Source organism: Schistocerca gregaria, chromosome 4, assembly GCF_023897955.1.
Source record: "Schistocerca gregaria isolate iqSchGreg1 chromosome 4, iqSchGreg1.2, whole genome shotgun sequence".
Classification (NCBI taxonomy): Eukaryota; Metazoa; Arthropoda; class Insecta; order Orthoptera; family Acrididae; genus Schistocerca; species Schistocerca gregaria.
The window spans coordinates 439,812,945-439,825,407 of NC_064923.1; the positions used below are offsets into that span (position 1 = coordinate 439,812,945).

At 44.5% G+C, this 12,463-nt stretch overlaps 1 protein-coding gene across 2 annotated transcripts in view; it reads right to left on the reverse strand.

Moving 5' to 3' along the window:
• The window catches only part of LOC126365858 (peroxidasin homolog), a 1,186,130-nt gene that overhangs the window by 625,248 nt on the left and 548,419 nt on the right, over positions 1-12,463 (reverse strand). The window lies entirely within an intron of this gene.

Consider the following 12,463-nt stretch of genomic DNA (forward strand, 5'->3'; position numbering starts at 1 on the left):
AACATTATTTTATTGAAAACAATATCGATTGCTATTTGTACTTTTCTCCCACCTCTCCGGCAGGCTATGAATGCTACGCCATAAAAACTGATCTTCCTTAGAAGCTACCAGTCAGCGAGATATTTTCGTACATTTTCAAACGAATTGAAACGTTGTTCAGTGAGAGTGTCTCCCAGCGATGCAAGTAGATGATAATCGGACGGAGCCACGTCTGGAAAATAAGTCGCATGCCCTAGTATTTCCCAACTGAAGGTCTCGATCGTTTTACTGTATGAGATGGGACGTTATCATGGATCAATATGACTTTGTGTTGCCATATTCCGGTCTTTTTCACGTAATTCTCGATTTAAATCGATCATTTGCTGATGGTAACTAACAGTGCTAACGGTTTGAGCAGGTTTTAGCAGTTCATAATAGATGGCACGCTCCTGAACCCACCAAACACAGAGCACTGTCTTCTTTTCAAAGCTGTTTGGTCTTGCACTGGATGTCAATGGTTTGCCTGGATTCACCCATGATTTACGACGCTTAGGATTTTCAAAATATATCCACCTTTCATCACCTACCACTATTCGTTGGAGAAACAGCTTTCTTTTGTATCTGGTGAGCAGGTTTTCACGAGTGGTCTTTCTATTTGATAGCTGTCTTACATTCAGTTCATGTGGAACCCATTTTTCCACTTTCTGCACCTTTACCACAGCTTTCAACCGAGGAGAAACGGCTTTCTGCGTGACATTCAATTGTTCCGCGAGTTCTTGTTGTGTTTGAGTATCATCTTCATCCAGTAATGCAAGCAAATCGTTGTCTTCGAACTTTCTCGGCGGTTTCCCGCGCTCGTCGTTTCTCGCGTCAAAATTACCACCTTTAAATTTTTTGAACCACGCTAAACACTATGTTTTTCAAGAGCATGTTCGCCGATTGCTTCGACAAGCATTTGAGGCGATTCTGCCGCAGTTTTCTTTCAAATGATAGCAGAAAACCGATGCTGTCCGCAAATCGTAGTTCGTAGGCACGAAAATCGACATGTTTATTGGTTTGAATGTATGGAACTTGGGTTACTGTGCGTTGGCAATCGCCGTCAGCCGTTACAGGTAGCAGACGGCGCTGCAGATGCGGTCTCACGGGCCCTACACTGACGGCTAGCACCATCTATAGGGAAATTCCGGTTTCATACTTCTTTACCCGGTATATCGTGACACGTCTGTGTAGGCCTGATCCTGTTTTGCATTCATTCGACTACGTTTCGTGCCTCAACAAGGACACCACGCGGTGTTTCCGAATATCTGAGTAGTTCAGCTATTTGCTTGAACGTTTTCTATGCTCGGTATCCCGTGTGAGTAACACCATCCCATATGGTCTGAAGAAGACAAACAGTCCTTGGTAAATGAATAATAATTACAACACGGCAACCAAGACTGTTTTCTTCTTCATCTGGTTAATGCAGGCAGAGCTGTTAAGGCCTCAGTGCTGCCTGAAGCGATGAAGGTAGCGAAGTGCATAAAACCGTCGGAACATGTTAAGCACAAGTGTCGACTGAGGTATTCCTCGCCGGGACTTCTTCTCCAGAAGGCAGCCCGGTGGCGCGTTCCCGCGGGTTATCTTATCAGCAAGACACGTGTAATTTACGGAAAGCCGCAGCTGTGCTGATAACAGCTGCTGGGAGCTGGGAGCAGCAGAAAGGAGCCGCCCGACTCTCTTGAGTGGCTGCCAGGCTGCCACCTGCACGCCGGCCGCTGCACGGCTTATCGCGGCGCGTCTGCGGCTGGAGCTGCCAGGGTCTGCCCTGAGAGCGGCCTTCCATGCTTCCCATCATGTGCAGGACAATTTGAAGAACGACTCGTGGACTTTCTCTAGGAGCTCACTGGACGCTGAACGATGGGTTGCTACATTGTTACTGACTTTGTGATCTTCTGTCACAAGACCGGTATGATGCAGCTCCCCATAATAGTCTATACTTTAGAAACCTCTTTATCTCTCCATAACTGCTGTACCCTACATCCATTTGAACCTGCTTACTACAGTCAATCCATAGTCTCCTACTATATCATCGATGATTTCAGCCGTAAATAGAAATATTAAAAAGGGCAGGAAGATTTTTCTGTTTAGCAAAAGTGACAAAAAGGAGATTTCAGAGTACCTGATGGCTCAACACAAAAGTTTTGTCTCAAGTACAGATAGTGTTGAGGATCAGTGGACAAATTTCAAAACCATCGTACAATATGTGTTAGATGAGTATGTGCCAAGCAAGATCGTAAGAGATGGAAAAGAGCCACCGTGGTACAACAACCGAGTTAGAAAACTGCTGCGGAAGCAAAGGGAACTTCACAGCAAACATAAACATAGCCAAAGCCTCGCAGACAAACAAAAATTACGCGAAGCGAAATGTAGCGTGAAGAGGGCTATGCGAGAGGCGTTCAATGAATTCGAAAGTAAAGTTCTATGTACTGACTTGGCAGAAAATCCTAAGAAATTTTGGTCTTATGTCAAAGCGGTAGCCGGCCGTGGTGGTCTCGCGGTTCTAGGCGCTCAGTCCGGAGCCGCGCGACTGCTACGGTCGCAGGTTCGAATCCTGCCTCGGGCGTGGATGTGTGTGATGTTCTTAGGTTAGTTAGGTTTAATTAGTTCTAAGTTCAAGGCGACTAATGACCACAGATGTTAAGTCGCATAGTGCTCAGAACCATTTGAACCATTTTGAACCATCAAAGCGGTAGGTGGATCAAAACAAAATGTCCAGACACACTGTGACCAAAATGGTACTGAAACAGAGGATGACAGACTAAAGGCCGAAATACTAAATGTCTTTTTCCAAAGCTGTTTCACAGAGGAAGACTGCACTGTAGTTCCTTCTCCAGATTGTCGCACAGATGTAGATATCAAAATAGACGACAGAGGGATAGAGAAAAAATTAAAATCGCTCAAAAGAGGAAAGGCCGCTGGACCTGATGGGATACCAGTTCGATTTTACACAGAGTACGCGAAGGAACTTGCCCCCCTTCTTGCAGCGGTGTACTGTAGGTCTCTAGAAGAGCGTAGCGTTCCAAAGGATTGGAAAAGGGCACAGGTCATCCCCGTTTCCAAGAAGGGACGTCAAACAGATGTGCAGAACTATAGACCTATATCTGTAACGTCGATCAGTTGTAGAATTTTGGAACACGTATTATGTTCGAGTATAATGACTTTTCTGGAAACTAGAAATCTACTCCGTAGGAATCAGCATGTGTTTCGAAAAAGACGATCGTGTGAAACCCTGCTAGCGCTATTCGTCCACGAGACTCAGAGGGCCTTAGACACGGGTTCCCAGGTAGATGCCGTGTTTCTTGACTTCCGCAAGGCGTTAGATGCAGTTCCCCACAGTCGTTTAATGAATAAAGTAAGAGCATATGGACTATCAGATCAATTGTGTGATTGGATTGAAGAGTTCCTAGATAACAGAACGCAGCATGTCATTCTCAATGGAGAGAAGTCTTCCGAAGTAAGAGTGATTTCAGGTGTGCCGCAGGGGACTGTCATAGAACCGTCGCTATTCACAATATACGTAAATGACCTTGTGGATGACATCAGAAGTTCACTGAGGCTTTTTGCGGATGATGCTGTGGTACATCGAGAGGTTGTAACAATGGAAAATTGTACTGAAATGCAGGGGGATCTGCAGCGAATTGACGTATGGTGCAGGGAATGGCAATTGAATATCGGTGTAGGCAAATTAATGTGCTGCGAATACATAGAAAGAAAGACCCCTTATCATTTAGCTACAATATAGCAGGTCAGCAACTGGAAACAGTTAATTCCTTAAATTATCTGGGAGTTCGCATTAGGAGTGATTTAAAATGGAATGACCATATAAAGTTGATCGTCGGTAAAGCAGATGCCAGACTGAGATTCATTGAAAGAAGCCTAAGGAAATGCAATCCGAAAACAAAGGAAGTAGGTTACAGGACGCTTGTTCGCCCACTGCTTGAATACTGCTCAGCAGTGTGGGATCCGTACCAGATAGGGTTGATAGAAGAGATAGAGAAGATCCAACGGAGAGCAGCGCGCTTCGTTACAGGAACATTTAGTAATCGCGAAAGCGTTACGGAGATGATAGATAAACTCCAGTGGAGGACTCGGCAGGAGAGATGCTCAGTAGCTCGGTACGGGCTTTTGTTGAAGTTTCGAGAACATACCTTCACCGAGGAGTCAAGCAGTATATCTCTCCCTCCTACGTATATCTCGCGAAGAGACCATGAGGATAAAATTAGAGAGATTAAAGCCCACACAGAGGCGTACCAACTATTTTTCTTTCCAGGAACAACACGAGACTGGAATAGAAGGGAGAACCGATAGAGGTACTCAAGGTACCCTCCGCCACACACCGTCAGGAGGCTTGCGGAATGTGGATATAGATGTAGATAGCTTTTACGTCCACGCTTCCCTCCCTCCGTTGCCAAACACCCGGTCCCATGACGCCCCAGCAAGTGTCCTACCACTCGATCGCTTCTTTTAGTCAAGTTGTGCCGTAAGTTGAAAAATTATTTCCAAACTGACTTTGAAATGAACATTTTCAAGAAACACAAACAAACTGTAAGGCAAGAAATTTATAAATAAGGCATGCACGACGTAGGAACTGTCCGAATGGGATAGAAATCAGTACATGTGATATACTGTACGTGTGGAGACGTGCAAATTATTTACATTTCAGAAAAATTTGATGGTTTATTCAAGGGAAAGAGGTTCAAAAACTGCGTACTGGTTAGTCAATAACGCGTTGGTCGACCTCTGACCCTTATGCAAGCAGTTATTCAGCTTGGCGTTGACACGAGTTGTTGGATGTCTATTTCCTCCTAAGGGATCTAGTGGCAAAATATGTCAAATTGATGCACCAGATCGTCCACATACCGCGCTGGTCGGAGGGTACTGCCCATAACGCTCCAAAGTTTTTCAGTTGGTGAAATGGGGAGAGAGTCAACCGTCTGGCTGGACAAGGTAGGGTTTGCCAAGCACGAGGCCAAGCAGCACGCACCCTCGCCTTGTGTCAGTGGGCATTATCTAGCTGAAATGTAACCCCATGGTGGCTTGCCATGAAGGGCAAAAAAGCAGGGTGTTGAATATCGCCAACGTACTGCTATGATGTAAGAGTGCCGCAGATAACGTCCAAGAGGATTCTCCTGGTTGTCGGGGCGTATGGTGGGCGACAGTCAGGTTTGTATCCTATCACTGTCCATGGCATTTCCAGACACGTCCTCGTCCTGGAATCTGGTTGACAGGAGTAGGGTTGTCTTCAGTGATGAGTACTGCTTCGAAGTGGCCACCGATGATAAGCGGTTCGTCGACGATACTCTACGCCCCGTTTTGTGCCCTACATGACAAGCCATCTTGAGCTTACCTTTCAGCAACATTTCGTGCTTATCAAACCTTACCTTCACCAAAAAGGTTGCCGGATGTCTCACCAATTCAGGGCACTTGGAGGGCCCTCCAACCAGCTGGGGATTTTGACATTCGACGCGACAATTAGACAGATTTTAGCACAGTATTCCTCAGCAGGACATCAAACAACTCTGTTAATAAATGCGAAGGCGGATAATTCCTTGCATAAGAGCCAGTGGTGGACAAACGCGTTATTGACTTGCTCAGTTTGTGAAGCTTTTACTTTTGAATAAAACATCCATTTTTTCAATTGTAATCATTTGTTTGTCTGTACATGAACATCACGTCTGCAGAATCCGTCCCGTTCGTACAGTTCATTCATGGTGCATTGCTTTAATTATTTTTTCTCTCTCTCCACTTAATTTTTGACGTATTGTCTGTTGGCTGTTGTCTCGAAATCTTCAGCCCATCATGTTTGTTTAACGACCTAGAATCCAACAGGCAATACGGTATCAATTGGTCGAGAAATCCTCAACAATTTTTGTTCTTTAAGCCTAGTTTTCGAAACATGGCTCCATTTTTGTGTTTTAAATACAGACATAATTTTGAGAAACATACTGGTAATTAGAAGGCGATCGATGATTCGCTTTGAAGTTGAGAGTTAAGTCACTTCTCAGCAAAATCACAGAATCTTTTCTGTATAGCGTAATTAAAAAGACACGTAATTGTTGCTGTTTAACGTAAAAAGTCAAATACCATTTTCAGAAACTTAAGTACTGGTCAACTTAGTGAATTTGGGAAAAACATTAACATCAGATTGACAGTATCGAAGAACAGTAGCAAACTTCATACAAAGAGTTACTAAATCATTATTTCCCAGGAAGAGCATTCACTTTCTCTGAGAAGATATCACTCTGGTATAAAATGTCTTGGTCTAATGTCTACTAGTTAACCTCAATTTACTTAAATTCTTCCAGAATGAATTTTCGCTTACCAGTGGAGTGCGCGCTGATATGAAACTTCCTAGCAAATTAGAAAGGTCCCGAGTTCGAGCCTAGATCCGGCAGACAGTTTCAGTCTGAAGAAAACATTAAATGAGGAAGGATGTAAAAGTAGTTTACAGCATTGTGTACTGTGTACAATAGAGGCACAGTTCGAAGAGGATAATTGCATCAGCAGGACGAAGCACCATAAAGCAGCATCCGCGAGGCAATGCTCTGTGGCCGGTAATATTCCTGAAATCGAATCGCCTGCCCAGAGTTCCGGAATACCTTTGGGATGAGTCAGAACGTCGACTTCGCTGCATACCGTAGCGTCTAACACTACTGCCTTCTCTGGTTCCGGCTCTTGAGAAAGAATGGACTGCCTTTCCTCTACAGACCTTCAGACGCCTCATTGGAAGTGCCCATCAGAGTTCAGGCTGTTGTATAGGCGAAGGATGGAAACACCCCATATTAAAGTCCATAAATAGGTATCAAGATGCTTTTGATCAGGTTGAGTGTAATTTCCTTTTGTCTCTAATATAAGGCTGAGATCAATGAGGAATCGTACACGGCTGGGTAATCATCTAGTCTCTAACCACCTGTTTTTCATATTCCAGTTGTAGCCGTTAGTGGTCTGCTAGAGACAATGGCACGATAACTTATGAACTTTAATTACAGTGATTTCTGGAGCAGTCGAATCTTCCGTTACCTGCAGGAGACGAGTTGTGTCATCTGTCCCAATCGTTGCTGGCACCGAGCTTCTTTTCGTGTAGTAGTGCTTCAGCTGATGTTTAACTGATACAACTAATGTGACGGCAGGGGAAGCTGCAGACAGTGAAAATGCTTCTGTTCTCGTAAAATCTTAGTACGTTGTGCTACCAGTACCACACAACAGGAAGGTGAGGCAGCCTCATTTACAAGTATGACGACACATTTATAAAAAGTAGTTGTAGGTCAAGAATACTACATGAAAAACATTCAACCGATAGTGGAGACTTGAATAAGCCTGGATTGCTCCTTTGCCACGCGAGGGTTCGAAGAGACAAACCACGGAGGACGTTGATTATTGGCGAGAAAGATGACGGAAGCCGGGACAGGGCCTTCATACAATTATTTAGTAACCATCCTAAAGAGTGCAGAACTCTCTACCATCCGCGAGTGGAACGTCCACGGCGGAAAAGTGTGTACTAAACTTGATAACCGGAGCCAAGGCGGTGGTTGTGTCGGAAGTGACGACCGCCATAGCCTTTCACATCCGTCCCACTCAGTCTGCTAACAACAACTACCTTTTATTGCCGCCTGTCGTCGCCTTTGTAGGCCGAGGAGCCCTCAGCTGGGTATGCTTCCCTCGACTGGAAGAGAGGCGTTTAGCTTCCCTAACCAGAGTGGCTCTTATCGTTAGCAAAGCTGGGTAGTGATAAGAAGCTCCGGCTCAGAGCTTGGTGCTTTTCTGTGGGAGGAGTTACACGGAAACGGTGGGCCCTCTCAGAACCTAACGACTGGCTGGCGTCGGCCGATTTTTCACCATCTTGGGGTGTTGTAGAATTAATTTAATTTGGACCCTGAAAATTCAACCGCCCCCACTGGCCCCTAGCCCGCTGGCTAAGCAAACACAAGGTCATATAAAATCGTCGAGGGAAAGTAATTTGAGATCTTATAACTGAAGATTAATTGTAATGATTTTTTTAAATAATTATTTTATCAGTTCGAGCGGCATATCAAGTGAAAGGTAATTTAACGAACAACCCAAATTTGGGGTCGAAATTATTTATTTAATTTAATCTGAGCACTCTCCCTTTGTCTCTGAGCTGGACTTTGCAGCAGTATAGACTGGTGACAGGCCTTGTAGCCAGTCGACGAAGAGTCTGCACTCTACAGTCTATGTCCACACCTCTGCTGCGCGCAGTGCCTAACTAACTATTCTTTAATGTCGTACTTAATGTCTTCTTGTAGCAAGAGCTCCATAGAGCTTTTTGTTCCGCTCATTCTTTCTAGCGCAGCACAAAGACAAAGAAATTAAAAAATCGCAGCACTCCTAGAAGAAGAAGGTTCGAAAATTCTACACTGCTTCAGTCATGATACACAGAGCCTCCGTGTCACATCAAAGCAGTCACGTCCGGACTTTGAACAGCTGTCTGTACACGAAGCACGTGAAAGGAGAGAAGAGCAGGGACCGACGTCGCTCGGTTCTCAGCCCCCCTTTCGCTGCAGGGTAGCGGATGGGCGTATATATAAACACACGGGAGAGAAGAAATAAATAAAGCGACCTGTGCTGGATCTTAAAAACAGTGTTGTTTACGAAACGCGAGACGGTGTCGGTATTTACACGGCTGCTACTGGCGGGATGCCGTGTGCCTCGCCGGCTGCGAGCAGCGCTCTCCGTATCTGCATTCCTGTCTCGGCGCTGCCTCGTGCGAGAAAAACAGGGAACGCCGCTGCTGTCGGGCAGCAGAACAGAACAGACGCGCTGTGGAACAGACAGCCGTTCCGTCTGACAAGCCAGCGGAACGCCGTTTATTTCCTACTCGAATTAAACTCGGGCAAAGCGCACCTGCGTGCAAGCTGCATCACAGGTGCATTCGAGTCTTTCCAGCGTTATTTGACTCAACATCGAGCCAACTCTGTCCCTGCAACAGTACTGTCGCCTAAGTGCATTCGGGTGCTACATTTCTCTCATTGCGTGAGTGTAGGTACAACTGTATACCAGTGCAAAATTCAACGTAATTTAGAAACCTCAAGCTTGCCCTTTCGAGTACGCCGCAAGTTGAAGTACTACGTTTATCTTACGCTGTAAGAGGATGTCGCTGATGTGCAGTCACTGGAGAGATTCTCAAAAGATCCCAGTTTATTACGAAGAAAAACAGGCGCATGTCATTACCGCAGGTAAAAAGTGAGTAAAGTGGTCGTCGTAAGGAAAGTGTTCGTTTCCTTTTGTTCAAATCTGTGTGAAATCGTATGAGACTTAACTGCTAAGGTCATCACTCCCTAAGCTTGCACAGTACTTAGCCTAAATTATCCTAAGGACAAACGCACACACCCATGCCCGAGGGAGGACTCGAACCTCCGCCGGGACCAGCAGCACAGTCCTCTTGCCAGCAGAGCCTCACACCGCTCGGCTAATCCCGCGCGGCTTTTTCCTTGAGATCAAATGGTTGAAATGGCTCTGAACACTATGCGACTTAACATCTGAGGTCATCAGTCCCCTAGAACATAGAACTACTTAAACCTAACTAACCTAAGGACATAACACACATCCATGCCGGAGGCAGGATTCGAACCTGCGACCGTAGCAGTCGCGCGGTTCCGGACCCTAAATAACCTAAGGACATCACACACAACCATGCCGGAGGCAGGATTCGAACCTGCGACCGTAGCAGTCGCGCGGTTCCGGACTGCAGCGCCTAGAACCGCTCGGCTACCGCAGCCGGCTTTTCCTTTGACATCATCTCACAGTTAAGCATATGAAGAAAGAAACACGCTCTTATCACAGCACATAAAAGGCAAATATGCTCTGGACAGAGTTAGTGATTTAAAGAAGCAAACCGACTTTTTAGCTATTCGACTTATCAGGCAGCTTCAAAATGAAAACATCCTGACATATTCGTGCTCTTTTTACTTGTTAGTAGTAGTACCTGTGTCATGTAATGCAATGCATTGTTTCGCGTAATGTAACATGATACCTGATGTTATCCCTCCAGGAACAAATCCATCCCCAGAAGTTTTATACCTTGCCCCCCCCCCCCTCCCCCCCGAAAAAACTTTTTAGCTAATATATATATGCTCCTCAGCCATATAATATTATATATTTTTACTAATGCTGCCGAATCTTCTGGATTTTGGGAGCGGGATCAGTGACTTAAGCCTACAAATTGCAAGATGCATGTGTGCCAATAGCCAATGCCTAACAGCAAAAAGAACTCACTGCGCTGGGGAAGTAGTGTTAACTCGCAAAAAAAGCCTGAATATCTCAAGATTTTTTGATTTATATGTCTTTCAATTACCATATAAATCGAACAGCTAGTTTCTCTTGTTTACGCCCCTAACTCTGCTCAGGACAAAAAAAAATGGTTCAAATGGCTCTAAGCACTATGGCACTTAACATATGAGGTCATCAGTTCCCTAGAACTTAGAACTACTTAAACCTAACTAACCTAAGGACATCACACACATCCATTCCGGAGGCAGGATTCGAACTTGCGACCGTAGCAGTCGCGCAGTTCCGGACTGAACCGCCTAGAACCGCTCGGCCACTGGGGCCGGCTGCTCAGAACATATGGACCTTTTCTTGTGCCGTGGTAGGAGCATTTTTCATTCTGGTTCCCAGTTTTTCTCCATCATACTTTTGACATTAGATCGCCTTAGTTTGGTAACCGATGTAGATTTTTGTTTCTCGGACGACGAAGGATGCGATATAGCTTTGTTAACTGTTTTACGTACCATGTTGCTTATATCATTCCATGCATAAGGATTTCACAAAACAGCAGAACGACTTACTGCAAAGTTTGCACCGATTCGTTCAATTTTAATGTGTAGAAGTGGCGCATTTCAGAAACCGCACAGATAAACGTCTTTTTTCGCAAGTAATACCCGAACAGTTCACATAAAAATGATTGCATTAATTTCAGCCCCATTAACACCTTTTGGAAAAACAATAAGTTGATTCACACAATATTTCTGGGTGCCACCTCCGGTTCGTCATTTAAACCTTGACTAAAACTGACGTAACGCAACTAAAGTAAGACAAACATTGTAATGGCTATAAAAATGCCAGCTGGTCGGGAATAAACCAAAAACCCTTTACCGCATGTTTCTAGCTCAAATACGAACAGAGCACCAAGATCTCCCTAAACCGCAATTCTGCTTGCGACCTCCTCAGACATTTGTTACAACGCTTCCGATCTGTAGCGATATCTGCAGAAACTGTACCTATTCTGTAACTGTGAAACAGTTGTAGTATTATTCACGTTCTCTTTCTGTAGTAGGAATGTCAGCTTAATTAAAGGTCTTCAAAATTGCCACTTTCCCCGGTACGAAGGGCAAGTGGCCAGAGACAGAGAAAAGGAAAAACCAAGACTCAGATGAAGTGGAATTTGGAGCTTGTTTTTGGGTGTGTCTTCCGAAATCCTTCACCGAATCATTTCCTGCCATGGTTCACTGAATTCTTGCCTGCCATCTTTTTCTCTTTGGTGACAGTGTGTAGTTGATTACTCCACTCAGCAAGCTAACACGTCAAGTGGTGTAAATGAGTTACTGACACACCTAAGCCACAATATTTGGAAAGGTAAGGAATGCATTCTCTTTATCTTGCTGGAATACCCATCTTAATTCCCTAATAGTCTTCTTGTCTTTAGTAGTATTACTTTTTTAAAGAACTTTTCCTTTAAGTGTGTTTCTTGAGACACTGTATAGTTAGGTTAATGCTGCAACGGCATCTTGCCTTCTTAACGACGTCCAGTATCTGTTGCATAGCTTGTGAATCCCATGATTGTTGAAGACATTTTGTTAAACAATATAATCGCACCTTAAAATACACCTCTAATAAGAGAACATAATTTTCTACCAAGCTGTTACAAAACTAATCGTCAATTTACTAATCCTATGAAATACTCTTTTCTCAGTATCAACTCCATTGTCTTGAAACAAGTTAAAGACACGGAAGCGTCAAAAAAATTGGTATTGGTATCCGTATTCAAATATAGAGATATGTAAACAGGCAGAACACACCTCTTCAAGATAACAAGGGACCGGCGCAATTGTTACATCGGTTACTCCTGCTACAATGGCAAGTTATCATGATTTAAGTGAGTTTGAACGTGGTGTTATAATCAGCGTACGAGCGATGGGGCACACTATCTCCAAGGTAGAGATGAAGTGGGGATTTTCGCGTACGGCCTTTCCACGATTGTACTGTGAATATCAGGAATCCGCTAAAACATTAAATCTCCGACATCGATGCGGCCAGAAGAAGATCCTGCGAGAACGGAACCAACGACGACTGAAGAGAATCGTTCAAAGTGTAGATTTTAATGCTGGGCCTTCTACAAATGTCAGTGTGCGAACCATTCAACAAATATCATCGATATGGGCTTTAAGAGCCGGAGGCCTACTCGTGCAGCCTGGATGACTGCACGACA